This window comes from Protopterus annectens, chromosome 1.part2, assembly GCF_019279795.1.
Source record: "Protopterus annectens isolate FY-2018-M chromosome 1.part2, PAN1.0, whole genome shotgun sequence".
In the NCBI taxonomy this organism is placed as follows: Eukaryota; Metazoa; Chordata; order Ceratodontiformes; family Protopteridae; genus Protopterus; species Protopterus annectens.
In genome coordinates, this window is record NC_056727.1 from 547,869,803 (window position 1) to 547,888,289 (window position 18,487).

General features: G+C 42.0%; 1 protein-coding gene across 5 annotated transcripts in view; it reads left to right on the forward strand.

Annotated features, from left to right (window-relative positions):
- MAP4K3 (mitogen-activated protein kinase kinase kinase kinase 3) overlaps positions 1-18,487 on the forward strand; it is a 2,472,041-nt gene that overhangs the window by 1,277,791 nt on the left and 1,175,763 nt on the right. The gene's annotated exons all lie outside the window — the stretch shown is intronic.

Below are 18,487 nucleotides of genomic sequence, written 5' to 3' on the forward strand. Positions count from 1 at the left end.
AATTTGAATTCAAAATGTTTTCAACAAAATTTTGTGTTTGGGTGTGTACACTTGCCTGACCAGTGAATGTTGTAATGCAGTGCTCTAACTGCACAAGCAAGTTTATTCTCTGTGCCCAGTTCTTTTATGCCACTCATCTAGTCTAGATCACCCTCTTTGTTGTCATTGGTAAAGAAAGGCATTTGCATGCCTAAGTGAATTTTGTTTGGTTGTCCGATTACCTGTACTCTATTGGAGAAGAAAGCATTGTTGATATTTATTTATTTTATTTTATTTTACATTTGTTGACCGGGAGAGTCCAACTGGATACAAGTCCATTTTCAGTGGAGGCCCGGGAGAAAAGCTCCAAGACAACAATTTATTACAGACAAAAAGGTAAGGACAAGACTTTGACATACAGTTTTACTTAGAAGATAGGATACATTCATTTTCTACTCTACAGTATTAACTTTAGAAGCTATTACAAAGCATGACATTCCTGGAATAGTTTATTTTCAAAGGAAAGAAAGAGAGAAGAAGAAAGGCTCCTTGAGAGCAATTGAATTTGGGTATAGATTTGAAGGACAGCAAATTTGTATACAATATGTCTTAAAAGTTAGTATACCTATTCCTGGTGCTATATGGTAATAACGTTAGAAGATAGTGAAAAGCACACCATTCCAGGGATAGTTTACAATAACCCCTAGAGAGTCAGGATGTGCAATTATTTAACAGTCTTAAGTGAGTACACTGTTTTAAAATGGTTAGTTTGACAGTCATAGTTAAGTTATGTGAACTTTCAAACATGGGATATTAGCCAGGGGGGATTCAGGAGCATAGTCAGTTATTCATGAAGTGAGTTTTGACTAGTTTCTTGAACTAGGTGGGGGATTTGCAGTCAGTTATATGGGCAGGAAGGGAATTCCAGGTCTTTGATATATAATGTCTGTAGACAGACATACCAGCCTTGTTGTTATATTTGGTTACTTTGAGGAGGTGTTGTGTGCTAGAGCTTAAGGACCTGATAGTTTTATAGGGTTAAAGAAGATTTTGTAGGGCTGGGGTGTTATCAGAGTTATGTATTATGTTTTGGGCTAATGATAGTTGGTTGAGTTGAAGTAGTAGTGGTAGTTCTAGCCAATTGTGTTTTTGTAGGTGTGTTCTGATGGCTGAGGTTATAGCAACTTGTCAAGTTTGTTTAGGTCAGATTTGCAGAGATTTGTAAGCGGAGGCATACAGTAAGGTGGATAGTAGGTGAGTCCTGGCTATTGTAATTTTGGAGTGGTCGGCGAGAAATTTTTTATTGCGGTAGAGTAAACCAAGTTTTTTTATGTACTTTTTTTAATGGTTATGGAAATATGTGTGTCAAATTTAAGGTGATTATCTATTTCAACCCCTAGAAGCTTGGTATGACTTGTGGGGGTGATTGTGGCATTGTTATTAGAGGATATGATGAAACTATCGGAGGGAGGTGTGGATCTGTGGGAGCTAAAGAGTAATAGTTTTGTTTTACCCGGGTTCAAAATGAGGCTTTGTTTGGTGATCCAAGTTTCAGCTAGGGAAAAGCATTCTTGTGTTAGGGAGTGGAGGAGGTCAGTTGTTTTGGCTGCGCATATTATGGTCGTGTCATCTGCATATTGCACTATTGAGGCTTTGGGAATATTAGATGGGAGCTGATTGGTGAAAAGGGTAAAAAGCGGTGATCCAAGGATGGAGCCTTGGGGTACCCCTAGGGAGACTGGTAGGGAGGGAGAGAGTTGGTTTTGCCACATTACAGCTTGTTGCCTTCCCTTTAGGTAGTTTTTAAACCAGGATATGGCAGGGGTGGTAAGGTTTAGAGTGGATAGTGAGTGAAGGAGTTTTGTATGGTTAACCATATCGAATGCTTTGGATAAGTCTAGGAATGTGGCAGATACAAAGGAGTCCATTGTTTCTGTGGTTATTGATGATGTTGGTGAATGCTGTGAGCGCGGTGGTGGTGCTGTGAAAGGATCTAAAGCCATGTTGTTGTGTTGCTAGTAGTTTATTTTTTAGCAGGTATTTCATTAGTTGCTTGTGTATTACCCTCTCTAAAATCTTAGATAGTGGGGGTAGTATGGCTTTAAGGCGGTTGTTGTCGAGTTCAAGGGGGGTACCTCCTTTATGTAGTGGGATGATATGTGATATTTTCCATAGCTGGGGTACTGTACAATCGGAGATGGATCTGTTTATTAGGATGGAGACAGGATATGCTATGGCTTCTGTGGCTAGTTGGAGGTATTCAGCGGGTAATTTATCAGCAGCTAGAGAAGTTGGTTTGAGCTTGCGGAGTAGTTTTTCAGTGGATTTGGTTGGTTCCGGGTGGAAACTAAAGTTGGGGCAGTTATTTGTTGTGAGTGGGGGAGTGTATTTGCAGGGGTGGGGATGTTGCTATAGGGTTGGTTGTTTGCAAGAGCTTGGATAGTTTCTGTAAATAATTTATTAAATTGTGTGGGGATATTGTCCTGTTTATTTTCAGTTTTTGGGGTGGGATTTGTAGTTTCTCCTGGTTGTAGAATAGAGTTAATTGGTACTCAGAATTTTTGTGGGTTGTTGCTGTGTTTATTTTGTAATTTTTGGTAGTAGGATGTTTTGTCTGTTTTGGTAAGTTGTTTGGCTTTGTTTCGTAGTTCAAGGTGTATTTGTTTGTCGGATTGGGATTTACTGCTGCAGTAGTTAGTCCAGGCTTTGTTTTTTTTGTTTTTTTTTTCAGGAAGGTTTTTGTATCTGGGGATAGCCAGGGGGCATTTTTAGTTTTAATTCTTGCTTTTCTGGGGGGACATGATGGTTAAGGGTGTTTAAGAAGGTTGTGTTAAAATATAAAACAGCTTCATCAAGAGGTAGGTTTTTCATGGGGGTCCAGTTCCACCTGTTTAGGTCATTCATAAAGTTGGAGCGGTTTAAATGTTTTTTGTTTCTAATTAGGCGCATAGATATTTGGGTCAGTTGTGGTATTTTCAATCCGAGTAGAAATGTGGTTTGGTGGTCGAGTGTTTGGTAGACACCCTGCTAGGGATATTAGTGAGGGGTGGAATACAAGTATCCAGTCTAGTATGGATTGATGTTTGGTTCTCTTGTCTGTTCTTGTGGGGGATGTGATTAGTTGGGTTAGGCCATGTAGGTTAAGATGGGAGAGTGGGTTTTGACTGGAGCAGTTTTGCCAGTCGATATTAAGGTCCCCTAATACTATGCTTTCTTGGGGGAGGGAGTTAGATATCCATCTTGTAGGTTTTCTGTAATGGAGACATTATTTCCTGGAGGGATGTAGCAACCTATGATATCTCCCTCATACACCAGATGTTCAGTCTTACTTTGTAGCCTGAGGAGTAAAAAGTTATCGACTCACTTCAGGAAGCTGGCAGAATCTGGCAGCCTTTCTTGTAGAGTATGAGAAGAACATCCTCACTGCAGCTAGAAATAGAAGTCAGAGCTTTGTCATAATGACAAGTACTCAGTACATTTTGCAAGCAAGTCTGTTGTACAACTAGCACCCCTCCCACTTGTCCTTGCCAGTTGTGAGCTCAGTTTCAGCTGGCAGTGGCTTAAGAATTAACCAGTGTTCAGGTCAAGGGTTTTGGGCTCAGGAGAGGCACACGTCTGCTCCCACGGGGGGTAGGTTGATCCTGGGGCTCTTGCTCTGTCCTATCTTCATTTGATTTTCTTGAACCCCTGGATGATCAGCCTGGTCCCAAAAGTCATTCCCTAGAGTAATCCACTTATGGAATGGTAGTACTCTGACCTAGTGGCTCATTTCCTGGGACTGCCTCCTGGGCTCCTGTGGCCCAGCAAACCCATGTTAAGGGTGTCCTAATGTACAAGCACTTAGGTCTCTCGGTGTGTATGTAAAGTAATTGTTTAAGTCCTGGTGTGAGCTTTAGTCATGGATGCAGGAGTGCACCATTAAGAGTTCTGAGTGAAAACCTAATTGTCCATTTTCCACCTGTTGCACCATGTATTGCCTTTGATTAGCATGAACCATGTGACTCAGTGCTGGATCCTGATCTCCTGATACCTGATTGTAGTCTGTCATTCTCTTGTTTACACGGTGGGCTTGTTTATATCTCTGGGTAGCAAGGTTTTGGGTCCTTCTTTACCATCTGGTTTTACATGTCCACAAGATCAGCCCAGTGGCTCCCATTTGCACCTCCACCAGGGTGAGAACCCTGTGGTCCCTTCATTCATCATGAAGCTGAGAGTGAGGTGTTAGAGAGTGGGTTAGCTTTCAGATCCTGCAGGCTATTCTCGCCCCACCCCTGTGTTAGCTTGTAAACTCTGAGATTGTTGCCATTTGGAGGTTTATGTGCACTTCTACATATGCGCAGTCTCTCAGCTAAGAAGCACACCACTTGTAACACAAGCAACCCATGCTGTGCTTGCTACTCATGAAACCCTGAATTCCTGCAGATGTTGCTGATGCATTGAGCCAGGCTGCCTCCCCAGCCCCAGGATGAGAGTGACCATGTTTTCCTATCATCCATTGATGCAGTCATGGCTTTACCACATTGCTTCACATGGTTAAGGTAGTTCTTGTGAGGAACTTGAGGTCTCTCTGCCTCTCTGAGAGATGGTCAGAGATAAGAATTTACCTTCCATCTTTGTTTATTCTGTATCACTCCCTCTGCTTTGGGGATGCTCTTAGAAATATGAAGAGCAGCTTGGACTAGGCTTGGACACTTTCTTGTAGAAGTACTTGGATGAGCTTCTAGACAGGATCAGATTATCCCACACACTTGGAGCCTTTCATTAGGGATATCATCAGAGAATGCAGAAGACACCCTGCCCTTGACCTTTTATCCCCAGAAAAAGCTAATGTTGTTTTCAAGACACTGCCAGGTTGAGTAGAGCAATGCCCTAAGCGTTCTAATCCTGACTCCTCCTTTAATATCTCTTCAATCCATCACTGCTCTTGGAAACCACAACATTTTCCCGCAAGATGAGTAGCCCAGATTTTTGGACAGTTATGGCAAGACAGGGTACTTCTTTGCCATGATAGGACTTGGGGTCCTCAACTGTTAGGCTCATCTGTCCCAGTTAGAAGTCTGTCTCTAAAAAAAAAAAAAAGATGCTAGGTAAGTTAGTGGCCTCCTTGAATCTGTGCTCAAGGAAAATCTTTAGGAAGACGGCTGCACACTGATCAACAGGTCAACATGTTGATTAGAGCTCTCCCAGTGTGAAAACTTAAAAATTGGGAAAACTTCAGTTGGCTAGTAATTAAACTGACTGGATGACAGGAAAGAAGAAATTTGGATGAAGCAAGAGGAAGTCAAATAAAAAAGGAGAAGGGAAAAAAAACTCTGGAAAGGATCTTGCTGTTCAGCAAAAAGCAGTTAAAGTATCAGATTTGATGCAGGAGACGGCTTATAATAAATGTAGAGGAAAAATAAAGCAAATGCTCTCAGAGGTTTTTAAGTGCACCACTGAAGAAAAATATAAAGTCAGTTAAAAGGGTGGAAAAATATAAGATGCTTTAACTAGCTATTCAGATGAACTGATAAAACCACAAAAATTAGAGGTTGAGATGAAGAAAATGGTGGCCAAGCATGAGACTTCTCAGGAAGAGTTGTTTCAAAAAAAATACTAGAATTAGAAGACAGAGCACACAGAGAAAACTTTGTGCTGTGCCAGAGAAAACAGATGGTAGGCTACATTAATTTTATGAAAGCACAAATAAACCTCAGGACTGATGTTTCACAGTATGATGCATTAATTGAGCTAGCACATCTTGTATGTGTTCAGATTCTAGCCGTGAGAAACCAGCCAGGAGCTATATTGCTGACGATATTGGGATGCAAGGGGAAAGTATTTAAAAAAGGCGATAGCAGGGTGTTTGTGGAAAGTGTTATTTACTGTGCACCAGGCAGAAACGAAGCAAGTGTATTCCAGCAGTCATTTTCATGGGGTAGGTATGAGATTCAAGGTGCTGAATCCATCTTCAGTATATTGTTTCCTGGAGGATCCAGTGCATTTTGGACACAGAACAAGCTAAAGAGGAATTAAAAAAAAAATCTTTAGCCTGCAAATAAAACAAGACTTGTGCTCATTCTACTTAAATAACAAAACAGAGATCCTTGTTATTGAGACTTTTTCCATTGTTCCAAAGGAAATTGCGTGAGCAACAAGAAAAAGAATCCAGGAGTACCTTGTACTTGGACAAGAGACTGATGTGGGATGGAGATGATAAAGAAGACAGTAGCAACATTGTAAAATTAATGAATAAATGGGCGACAGTAAAGCATCAATTCCATTAGATGTAAGATTCAGTATGTGAAATGTAGCTTTACAAGACGTAGAGGAGAATAACTGAAGTCTTACTATCTCTGAGAAGTGACGAGGTAATGGAAAGCATGCACACCACTTTTGTGCCCTTAATATATAGCAAGCACTGAGGTGACTGAAGACGTAACTGTTTGTAAATAAAACTTTTATTTTTATTAATAATTGCATACAAATTTAGTTATATAAATTACATGTTAAATTGGAAAATGATTTCTATAGGTTGCAGTCGGGGTATTTTAGATGGGATGTGGAAAAGTCTTAATATATGTTAGAGATACAAAAGCAAGCAAGTACATTTTCTTGTGCTCAAGCTTCACTTTATAATGAGGCAAGAAAGGCTGGAGAAAAGCAAGTCAGAGTTATGTAGTACAAATATTTCCAGACTGCTGGGAGGAGGATATAAATATGTATTGGTGACACTGTAAGTCAAATAAAGAAAATAATTGCTTTTTTATTTCTCCAAATCTTTTGGGTTTCTAATGCTATGACAGGAATGGACCCCTTTCCTAAGTCAAAGTATGATTCAAAGTTCATGAAATTAGTATTGTTTCAGTCTTTGATGTCAGCCAAAAGTGCTCTTCGCAGCACCCGTACTGTGCCCAGTAATAACTCCTTCTGCAGTTCGTACAGGATTACATGGATTGGTAACATATCTAAATACAATTGTAGATTCTTTTTTGTATGACCCGTTGCTCCTACTACTATTGGAACGGTCTGGGTATCTTTCTTCGACATTGCTCTCGTTTCTGCCTGAAGATCCTGATATTTTATGACTTTGTCTCTCTCTGTACATAAGACAGTGTAGTCACTAGGTGTGGCAATTTCAATAGTCAGTGCTACTTTTGTCTTCTTTTCTTGGACCACTATATCCAGTTTTCTAGCATCTGTCTTTTGAACTCTTGGTAGTGGGCGATCCCGTGTGATATAAACTTCCATTTTCTGTGATGCTTTGTGGCTCATGTTTCCAGTGTTTTTCAGCCACTTCATTACCATAATGTTTGCACAATCCCCAGTGCAACAGTCTTGCCACATTATTATGCCTTTCAGTATACAGTCTTTCTGCCATTAGTATGTCACAACCAGCAACAAGGTCTGCGACTGTTTCCAATTCGGTTTTACAAAACCTACATTTGTCTGTTTCTCCCACATGTTCAATGGACTTTGTAAAGCAGCATGTACGTAGCCCACTGTCTTGGGCTGCCAATATTAACCTTTCATCTCTTGGTTTACCACCTGGTGGTGTAAAACCTTGGCTCGAGATGATTGTCACTGCTGAAGTGACACCCCAACCCCATGTGCAAAAAGGGAAAACTGGTTGAGGATGGATGGATCGCTTGGTTTGAATTCTTTTCTCCTTAACCATTCCTTCGTTCATACCTGATCAACATGAGTGTTTTTCCAGAAGTTTTCTATACTTGCAACTATATTTATGCTTTTTCCACATTTCTTGCCTTCTCATCTAGTCCTTCACCTTATATTCTTTTGTTTTTTTGGCACATTCAGTTGCTGCCTGATTTTTATCTATTTCTGGTTTGATTTTCATTCCTGCTTGACGCCAATATGCTTCTGCTAAGTTAAGCAGAGAAGTCATGTTAGATTTATTCTCCTCGTGTTTCGAAACTTTCACTACATTTGGGTCTAGAGAGGTCAGCAGATATGTGTGGAGTCTCACAATTGCAGATCTATACATCTAATCAGTTTCAAGGAGGCCCATCTCTCCTTCAGAATGGGGAATATATAATCTTGGGTATACACTGATTTTTATTTATCCTTTGGTGAGCATGAAGCATCCTTCTTGTTTTCCTGTCTAATCTATCCAACACGTTTTGGGGCCAGTCATTCCCTCCAAAACTGTAAGTTGGGACAGAAAGAGCAAATTGGTTCGTATGTGTCAACCCTGTTTTCAGAATTAATTTAAAGTCTTCTAAATTATTGTTTACTAAGTTTTGTTTGCATTTATTCATGTTTTATTTTTGATCCTTCATCAGTTCCAAAATACTAATACACTTCCCCTTGCTCAAGTTCTTTTATATCACATACTTGTCCCAAACTGATGTTTTCCTGGTGCTGCAATTTTCCTGCTTTAAGGGTTGCTTTTGCACGCTTATCAAGACCAAATGACATTCTTATATCATCTGATAAAGTGTTGACAACCAGCAGCTGTGCTTTCAGTTCCTCATTTGATGAGCTGTACAGTTTTAAATTGTCGATAAAGAGAAAATGAGAAGTCTTTGCACTTTGTTTTCTAGGAGCCAAATTGTAGCCATGGCCTAAGCTGTTAAGTAAACAGCTTAATGGGTTAATGGCAAGGCAGAATATCAATGGTGACACTCACCCTGGAATATCCCCCTTTGAATTTAAATCCCTGGGGTAGTAATCTGTCCTTTGTCATGGCTTAACTGCAAAGTTGTCTGCCACTGTTTCATGTCACTGTAACATAGTCAGTCAGAGTAGGGTGTATCCAGGGTTGCCAGATGTCCCTGTTTGAGCGGGACCATCCGAAGATCAGCAGCCCAATCCCGAGTCGCAGACTGCCTTTCGAAAATCCCTGCAAAACAGGCTCAGCTTTGCGATTTTTGATTGGCCCATATACTGGCATACAGGCCAATCATAAATCACAAAGTGGAGGGTATTCTGTTCAATACGGAACAGCTCACTGTTCCACATTGATCAGAAGTGGCTCCGCTTTGCCATTTATGATTGGCCTGTATGCCGGTATATGGGCCAGTTCTTCCCCTTTTTACATTTTTCCAGTATGATTTTATTTAACAACAAATGATCCTTTGTTCCATATGACTTTCTTTTATTGCCCTTTTGTTCTACTGCCATAATTGAGTTTTCTTCTAAATTACTATAAACCGTGTCAGCGTCAGTTCTAGTGTAGATGTTCTTCATTCCACATTGCTGCAGTCCTAACTATTGGGTAGTCCGCTGTCCAGTCGGCCCGAATACCAAAGTATATGGCTGACGTCGGTCAGGGCGCATTAGACTGACGTCAGTACGTCAGGGTACTGATGCGCATGACCGACGTCATATCTTCAGTCTTTTTTGCCGCATGGTCCGATGCAGAAGCAATTTTGCGAGTGCAGGTTGGCGTTCTGAAAGTTTCTGAAGTCAGAGTTTCAGACCGAATCAAAGTTGGCTAAGTACCCCGTTGGGGAATATTTTGGTTTTTTCTTGCCTCAGTATTTAACCGGATGTCAGAAAAAGTGAATAACTGTATTTCTTGTGGGAAACAGATACCTCATAGGGATTACCATACTTTGTGTATACCTTGTTTAGGGCCTGAGCACGACGTTGTTGGATGCCGCTCTTGTGCTAGATTTAACAAACGCACTATTAAGAGAAGGTTAGACTGTGCCAGGTTAGTTTTTGGGAAGCGTTGTAATTATAAAATGCCGTCGGATGCTCCGACGCCCGCTTCGGCCAAAAAGCGCAAGGACAAAGCAGCAAAGCCTAGAGTGGAAGAACCGACAGTCCCAGACGTCGGTTCTTTAGAAGGCTCAGTGGAGCTGGAGGTTCTGCCAGGAGTTTCTTTGGAGTCTCAGGGAGAGACTTTACTGTTACAGGATGTATCCTCTCAGGAAGTAGGCCAGGCTGAGGGGGCTTCTCAGGTGGCTGTTCTTCCCTCTCTTCCTAAGGTGGTTAGAGCCTCCCCTTCTGTTTCCAAGGCTTCTTTGAGAGGCAGGCCAAGTTTAGCTTCAGTGGGGGTTTCTCCTAGTGCTTCAGGGTCTTTGCCTAAGAAACATATGCTTAAAATGGCAGAGGATTTGATTACTATGATTAGAGGTTCTATGCCCCCTCCTGATAAGAGGCCTAGGGTGGAACCTGAGTTTGAGAGTTTTGAGCACTGTTCGAGGCTTCTGAGTCTTGACTGAAGACTTGCAGGAGTATCCTCCTTATTCTGATTCTGATGTGGATGATTCTACTCCTTCAGCTTCTCCTCCTGAGGATTTTTCATTTTCAGAGACTCTGCATTCCATGAGGGAGCATTTTAAATGGGAAGGTCAAGATTTCTCTGATTCCAGGAAGAGGCTTAGGGAATTCTTGTTTTACCCCAGCATAGGCCTTTAGCTATACCTCCTGTTCTGAATGTGGTGGAAGATGTTTTGCAGAGGCTTCCCTGAATCCTGATTCTTTACCTCCTGCCCCAGTTAAACCGGATAGGTACTATAGGGTGCCTGAAGCTCATAAGTATCTTTTAAGAGTCCTAGGGCAGACCCGAAACTGTCTCTCAGGGGCCTAAAGGTGTGAAGGCCTCTGTTGTTAAAAATCCTGTCCCTCCTGATAAAGAGGCAAGGGCTTTGGATAGATGGGGAAAGAAAGTGTATACTTCTTCCACTTTAGCCACGAGGCGTTGAATTGTCAGTTTCACATGTTAAAATATCAGAATTATCTCCTTTCACAATTGAAATCTAAGGTGGATGCTCTGGCGGAAGGTATTGAGTGTAAAGAGTTGCAGGATTTAGTTCATGTGTCTGAACAGGTGGGTAAACATTCCTTGCAGTGTGGTTTTGATGCTGTGCAGGCCTCCTCGAGGGTGGCTGCCACTGGTTCTGTTCTTCGTAGGCACGCCTGGTTGAGAGATCAGAATTTAGCTGAGCATGTTAAAACAAGGATTTTGGATGCTCCTTTACAGTCTGATGTGTTGTTTGGTTCGCCTGTGGAAGCAGTTTTAAAGAAAATGGAGGACAAGGCTAAGTCTATGCAAACTGTTAAGGATTTTTGCAGGTGCAGCCTCCGAAGTTTAGTAGAAATTGGCCTACTAAGGGATGGACTTATCCTGCTTATGATTCCCAGTCTAGGGGTAGGTCTAGACGTGGTAGGGGCAGAGCTCAAGGTTCTTTTAGGCCCAGGACAGGGAGTTCCCCTGCTCAGACTTCTGGTGAGGGCAGGGGTCAGTCCTTTCGTAAGCAGACCCAATGACCTGCCTTTTCAGCTGCCAGTTCATTCTCGCCTGGCAGCACCTTTGGGAGGAAGGCTGTCTCTTTTCAAAGAAAATTGGGATTTAATTACCCAAGACAGATGGGTTCTGGATATCATTCACCACGGTTACAGGTTTTATTTCCATACCTTGCCTCCTTTCAAAGGCATGCCAGACATTCCTCCTCTACAAAGAACAGAGGCTCACAAGCAAATTTCTCTGTTGCTCCAAATAGGGGCCATTCAGCCAGTTCCTGTGCCAGAAAGGGGCCTAGGATTTTATTCTCGCCTGTTCCTAGTACCAAGAAGGGGAACACGTGGAGACCAATTTTGGATTTATCTATCCTCAACACTTATCTGGACATTCCCAAGTTCAAAATGTTGACGTTACAACAGCTTTTACCTCTGCTGGGCAAAGATCACTGGATGGTAACTTTAGATCTCAAGGAAGCTTACCTTCATGTGCCTATAAGACTAAGTTGCAGGAAGTATCTGCGTTTTCGAGCTGGAAATTCTCATTATCAGTTCTCTGCATTGCCCTTTGGCTTATCTACTGCGCCCAGAGTATTCACAAAGGTTCTGGCTCCAGTGATAGCTTACTTCAGGCTAAGAGAAATTCAAACCTATCCTTACTTGGACGACTGCCTGATTCTGGCTCAAGAAAAGGAAGACCTTCTACAGCATTTGGAATATGTCATAGCAGTGCTAAGATGCCTAGGGTATTCTGTGAACGAAATAAAGTCCAGTCTAGTACCCTCTCAAGACATGTGCTTTCTGGGTGTGAGACTGAATACAGCAGCCCAGATGGCCTTTTTAACCCCGGACAAACAAAAGAATCTTTCCAGTTACTTCCATCAACTATCTCTTCAGTCCGGGCTGACTGCAAGGACAGTCCTTCAAGCCTTAGGGTTCATGGCATCTTGTATTCTGGTGCTTCCCAATGCCAAACTGCATATGAGGAAGCTGCAGTGGTATCTCAGAAATGTATGGACACAGCACTGCCAGGATTTGGACACTGTCATTCAAATAATACCTTGCATTCAAAAGGAATTTTTGTGGTGGGCTCAGGAATGTCACCTAAACAAGGGACTCTCTGTGACCCGGCCAGAGGCGAGTCAGATTCTAACGACAGATGCCTCAGACATTGCTTGGGAGCTCATCTAAATGGAAAGTGGATACAAGACAAGTGGCCTGCCAGACTACAGCATCTACATATCAACATGAAAGAGATGTTAGCAGTCCAGTTTGCATTAATGGCTTTCAAGGAATTACTTCTTCCAGGGCAGGTGTTGATTCTAACAGACAACACAACTGTCATGTGGTACATCAACAAACAAGGGGAACACATTCTTACCCATTGTGCAGGCAAGCAATGATTTTATGGGAGACTGCGCTCAGCTTGCAACTAACTCTTCAGGCAAGGTTTCTGCCGAGCACAGAACTCCTTAGCAGATGTGTTAAGCAGACAAATCATGGATCCCCACGAGTGGAAACTGGATCTTCATGTATTTCAAAATTGACAGTGTCATGGGGAACTCCAGACATAGATCTGTTCGCTTCTCCACTAAACCACCAGCTGCCAAAGTTTTGCACAAAGAGGTTTCATCACACAGCTTGGAAGGTGGATGCTCTTGCTTTCAGTTGGAAAAATCTTCATGTGTATGCTTTTCCACCTCTGCCTCTTCTCCCAAAGGTGCTTCTAAAGGTCAGACAAGACAAGCCAAGGATGATTTTAATAGCTCCAGATTGGCCTCGGCAGCACTGGTACCCATTACTGAGGAGTCTGGTAAGGAAGCCTCCATGGCCTTTACCCTTGATTCCACACCTGTTGTCTCAGAGGGACGGTCACCTGCTCAATGTCAAGCTTCACTCTCTTCATCTAACAGCCTGGCATATTCTGTTTTGAAAGACAGCAGGTCTCAACTTCCTCAACAAGTTTTAAATGTGATTATGGAAGCCAGAAGACCTAGTACAAGGAAAGTGTACGCAGAAAAATGGAAGAGATTTTTATTTTGGAGTGCAGCAAACAATTTGGAGATTTCTGAGCCTAATTTGAGTGTGGCTCTTCAATATCTTACTGAGTTATTGGACAAAGGTTTGTCTTTCTCTTCCATTAAGATTCATGCTGCAGCAATTTCAGCTCACTATGATTGTGACCCACCATTGTTTTCGCATCCTTTGTTCAAGCAATTTCTTAGAGGGGCAAAGAATATAAGACCCCACGTAGAGCTCCTACTCCTGCTTGGGATCTCAATTTTGTGTTGGAGAAACTTACTCTACAACCTTTTGAGCCTCATGGCTACTGCTGAATTGAAATACTTGTCATGGAAGACTGCTTTTTGTTGGCCATTACTTCTGCAAGAAGGGTTTCTGAGTTGCAGGCCCTTATGGCGGTAGAGCCTTTTTGATTTTTCATAAGGATAGGGTATCTTTACGTACTAATCCTTCATTTATGCCTAAGGTGGTTTCTAGTGTGGCTTTAAACCAAACTATTCATTTGCCTACTTTTTATGCAGATCCCCAAAATAAAGGGGAAAAGATTTTGCACACTTTAGATGTACACAGGCAATTGCGTTATTATTTGAGCAGGACTAAGGATTTTAGGCAGTCTCAGCAGTTGTTTGTTTCTTTTGCTTTGAGTTCGCAGGGCAAGCCTGTGTCAAAACAAACTATTTCTAGGTGGATTGGGTCTTGCATTGCATTTTGTTATTCCCATCATGGCAAGGAGATTCCAGCTGGGATTAGGCCTCATTCCACTAGGGCTACTGCCACTTCAACAGCATTTCTAAGGGGTGGCAACTAAGGATATTTTGGAGGCAGCTACTTGGAGTTCAGTGCATACTTTCTCTAAGCATTATCACCTTCCTCTCTACTCTAAGTCTAGGGCTGGTTTTGCCACAGCTATTTTGCAAGGCATGTTGTCAGTTCCTGCTTCCTTATGATTTGCCAGCCTCCCTTACCTCTGCTTTGGGATTCTACCCAATAGTTAGGACTGCAGCAATGTGGAATGAAGAACATAGTACAGTTTTGTACCTACCATAAATGTAGATGTTCGAGGATCCACATTGCTGCAGTCCAATTTACCCTCCCTCCTTCCCCTCTGTGTTTAGGGGTGGTTGTGTAGGTGAGGTTATATTCTGGTAAATTTTTGTATATATTGTACATATTTTTGGTGCAGGTATGTTTGGAGTTTTTTGGTTTTGGCCTTATCTTTTCAGGGTCTTCTGACATCTGGGGCAAGAAAAGACTGAAGATATGATGTCGGTCATGCGCATTAGTACCCTGACGTACTGACGTCAGTCTAATGCGCCCTGACCGACGTCAGCCATATACTTTGGTATTCGGGCCGACTGGACAGCGGACTACCCAATAGTTAGGACTGCAGCAATGTGGATCCTCGAACATCTACATTTATGGTAGGTACAAAACTGTACTTTTATACGTCATTGGAAGGCAAGTTATTGATCTGTAATTTTTAGGGTAGCTTGCAGGATCACTCTTAAGTAGTAGCATTGTTTTGCCTGTTGTTAGCCAGGTTGGTGGCTGTTTGGGGTGTTCATATAAATAGTTCTTACTCATGGCTGAATCTTTGTGCAAAGATGTTAATACTTTTAACCAAAAGTTAGGTACTGTGTCTGGGCCTGGGGTTTTCCAGAGGCTTTTCTTAACTTAGTTTCAATCTCTGTGGCTGTTGCTTCATCCCGTTTCATATCCTGCACCTTTAAACTTCTTATTCTTTCTTTTACTTCTTCTATCCATTTAGCATCTTTGTTATGTTCCACAGGATCTTCATAGATACTTCTCCAAAATGTATTATATTTCCTCTTTTTTTTTTTGGTGGTCTTTCAATTCCTTTTACCTTATTTCCTAATTCTCTATACAACTTTTTGGGTCATCAATAAATTGCTTATGTTGTACCTTTCCTTTATATTTATCTGTGCATCTTCTAAGTTTTTCCGTCTGTGCTGAAATTTTTAGTTTATTTGCGATAGTGCATGCTAGATCCTGGTCTGTTCTAATACTGCGCGTTGCTTTTATCACATCTGTCTTTCTTAGTATTTTTTGTTGATCTAGTCCCTCTTCTGTAGTCTTCTAACAGTGACACTTCTTGTCTTAATTGTTTTATAGTTTTCTCTATTTCTATTCGATAATTCCATGATTGTATTCGATTTCTCTCCCTCATTTCCCTTCCTACCCTGTGTTCTTGTGGTAGAACTTTATCAGTTATTAATTTAGCAGCACAGTAATATATCCAGTTTACTTCTGTTATATCGCATGGATCTATTTGAACAGTCCTAATTACTGCATTCATTTGTTTTATCAGACTTGTGACTTCTTGGGTTTTATTGACTTTATGCAGTCTTATCTATGTCATTCATCTACTAGATAGGGGCCAAGGGTCTAGGGAACTACTAAAGGGGCGGTGAATACCGCACAACGTGGCTGGGCTAATATATGCCTTCGGGCAGATAGCACAGTATCAACCTATGAACCTATCTTAATATAGCTGTTCATGTCTATTAAATCAAGGAGCTCTTCTCTGAGCTCATTTTCTTCCAAACTGAGGGCACATCCCTTGATTTCCATTTCCTGTGGGCATTCTATAGAAAATTCTATAGCATCTTCCTGTGGCACCTTCTCTTCAATTTCATCCTGTGCCATCTGTTCATAGGTTCATACTTGGCTATCTGCCCTAGGGCATTTATAAGCCTAGCCAGAGTGTGTTTGGCTTTCGCCACCCATTTTAAATTAATTTTGCTATGCCTTTTTTTGAGGTTAGTATACTGTGCCTCTGTCTAACAGTGACACAGAAGTGATAGCCGGGGTAAACCTACGATCTCCCATCCACTCATCAAGATTCCTCTTGAAGAGAGTCAATGTGGGACTCTGCCTAACTTGGACTGGGATTTTATTCCAGAGTGAAGGGAGCCTCTGGGTTATGAATCTGTCCCTCCAGCATGTCCTATTTATTTCAGTGCTGAGGTTCAAGTCTCTCGAGCGCGTAGCTCGATGGGATTTGGATTTTCTGAGGTGCAGCATGTCCATTAATTCCTTGTTGGACATGGCTTTATACGTCAGGCACAGATCGCCCTTGAACAGGCGGTATGCCACTGAGTAGAGCTGGAGTTTCTTTAACCGGGCAGCATATGGCATCTGTTTGAGCCCTTTGATCCTCTTGGTGAGGTACTTTTGGGGTCTTTCCAGTTGCTGCAGGTGTCTGGTAAGGTACATCCCAAAAGGGGCATTGTACTCAATTATGGGCCTGATGAGGGATGAGTAAAGAGACGATGACCTCCCTGATCTAGATGTGAATCCCTTCATGATTAGGTGGGCTATATAAAATGTTTTTCTAATCACTTTGGCCACGTGGTTGTCAAATGAGAGATTGCTATCAACTTGGGTCCCCAGGTTCCTAATGACTTCTTCTGTACTTAATGGATTACCACCTATGTGGTAATTTGTGGGCACTTTTGTTTTTGCCAAAGGGGATGACTATACACTTTTTGGCGTTTAGCTTGAGGCCATGGCTCTGGCACCAGTTGTCTGTTTCTATGAGGCCCTTTTGGAGGATGCTTGTGTCAGCTGGAGAGTTGATTATGGCGCCCAGTTTGCAGTCATCTGCAAACTTGGTCAGCTACAGTCCTTCCGTATTGGCCTGCACCGCCAAGAAATATATACTGAACAAGAGAGGTCCCAGGACTGAGCCTTGTGGGACGCCACTTGTAACTGGTTTGGAGTCTGACATGGCTCCAGCAATTCTAACCATGTGGGTTCTGTCCTTGAGCCAGTTTGCAACCCATCTAGTGACATAGGGGTTTATATTTAAGCTGGTGAGCTTATCTATAATACCCGAGTGGGGTATTGTATCGAAGGTTTTTGCAAGGTCCAGGTAGGCTGTGTGGACCACCTTCCCCTCGTCAATGGCCTTGGTGACTGTTTCAAAGAAATCGACCAGGTTTAAGAGGCAGGATCTGCCCTTAACAAAGCCAAACTGGGTAGGATCCAGTGTCTGTAGGTCCCCAATATCTTTATTTATGAGGTCCATGATGATCCTTTCCATAGCTTTGCAGACCAAGCTAGTCAGGCTTATGGGGCAATAGTTTCCAGGATCCGTTGAGGCACCACCTTTGTGGAGAGGGACCACTGTTGCTGTACGCCACTCTTTGGGTACATATCCTGTAGTAAGGCTAAGATTGAACACTAGTTTTATGTTTGGGTTTAGCTCTTCTTGGAGTTCATGTAGGACGCAGCCCGGGACACCATCTGGTCCCATTGATGCTGTGTTTTTTGCTTTGGAGAGGCGGCTCTTACCTGAGCATCTGAGATGTCAGGGGCAGCACTCTGTTGGGATAGATATTTGCCCTTTTGGTGGGAGAGGGGAGAAGTTTGCACTGAACCTGTCAGCTAGGATGTTGGCAATGTCTGTGGGCTCGGTGTATTTTTTGTCATTTTGGACTAATTCTGAGCATATCTGGGAATTCCCACCCAGGTTCCTAACATAACTAAAGAAAGCCTTGTGATTATCCTTAGTGTCCTGTGCAATTTTTCTCTCGAAGCTGGCCTTAGACGATTTTATGAGTGCCCGTAGTTTTTTGCTAATACTGATCAGAGATGCCTTCCCTTTTGTTGCTCTGTCATATGGGAACTCACTGGCCTATCACTCCTCAACACTGACTGCATCAGAGTTTCCAGTTTCCTGTTCCTTTCCTTGCTGTCTAGCTTCAAATTAACGTTTATACTGGTTTACTGTGGAAGGCTTCAAACTAACTTGATATGGCACCTGACCAATTGGTTCCTGTTCCACTGATTTCCCCTTAGTTTGGATATCCATTGCTCTATCCTGATGTGATGCTTTCTGCATTCGATTTTCTACACTGAATCCTTCACATTGCAGGTACTCCATAACCTCAGTTTCTATTTTTTTAACTTCTCCATTACTAATCTCCTTTTCCTCTTTGTTTTCTTATTTTTTTTGTATTGCAAAGTTTTCCATGTCTGGATTCCTTTGCCTGTATTTCTCTTCAAGTATCTTTGGTGCTGGTCTTTTTGTATTGGTTAGTTTTGCTTTCTCCTTTGCATAAATATTACACCATATTAAATCTCTCTTTCTTTCCCCATGTCCATATTTCTTCTTCAGATGTCTCCTGATCTTCCTGTTTCACCTTACTTTGGGGACTCGCTCCATTATGCTGTGATGTAACCTGTGTTAGACCTAAATCCTTCACTTTGCATTACCTCAGATGCTTCTTTTTCCAAACAGATCAAAGTTTATTGATCTATATGCTGTTGT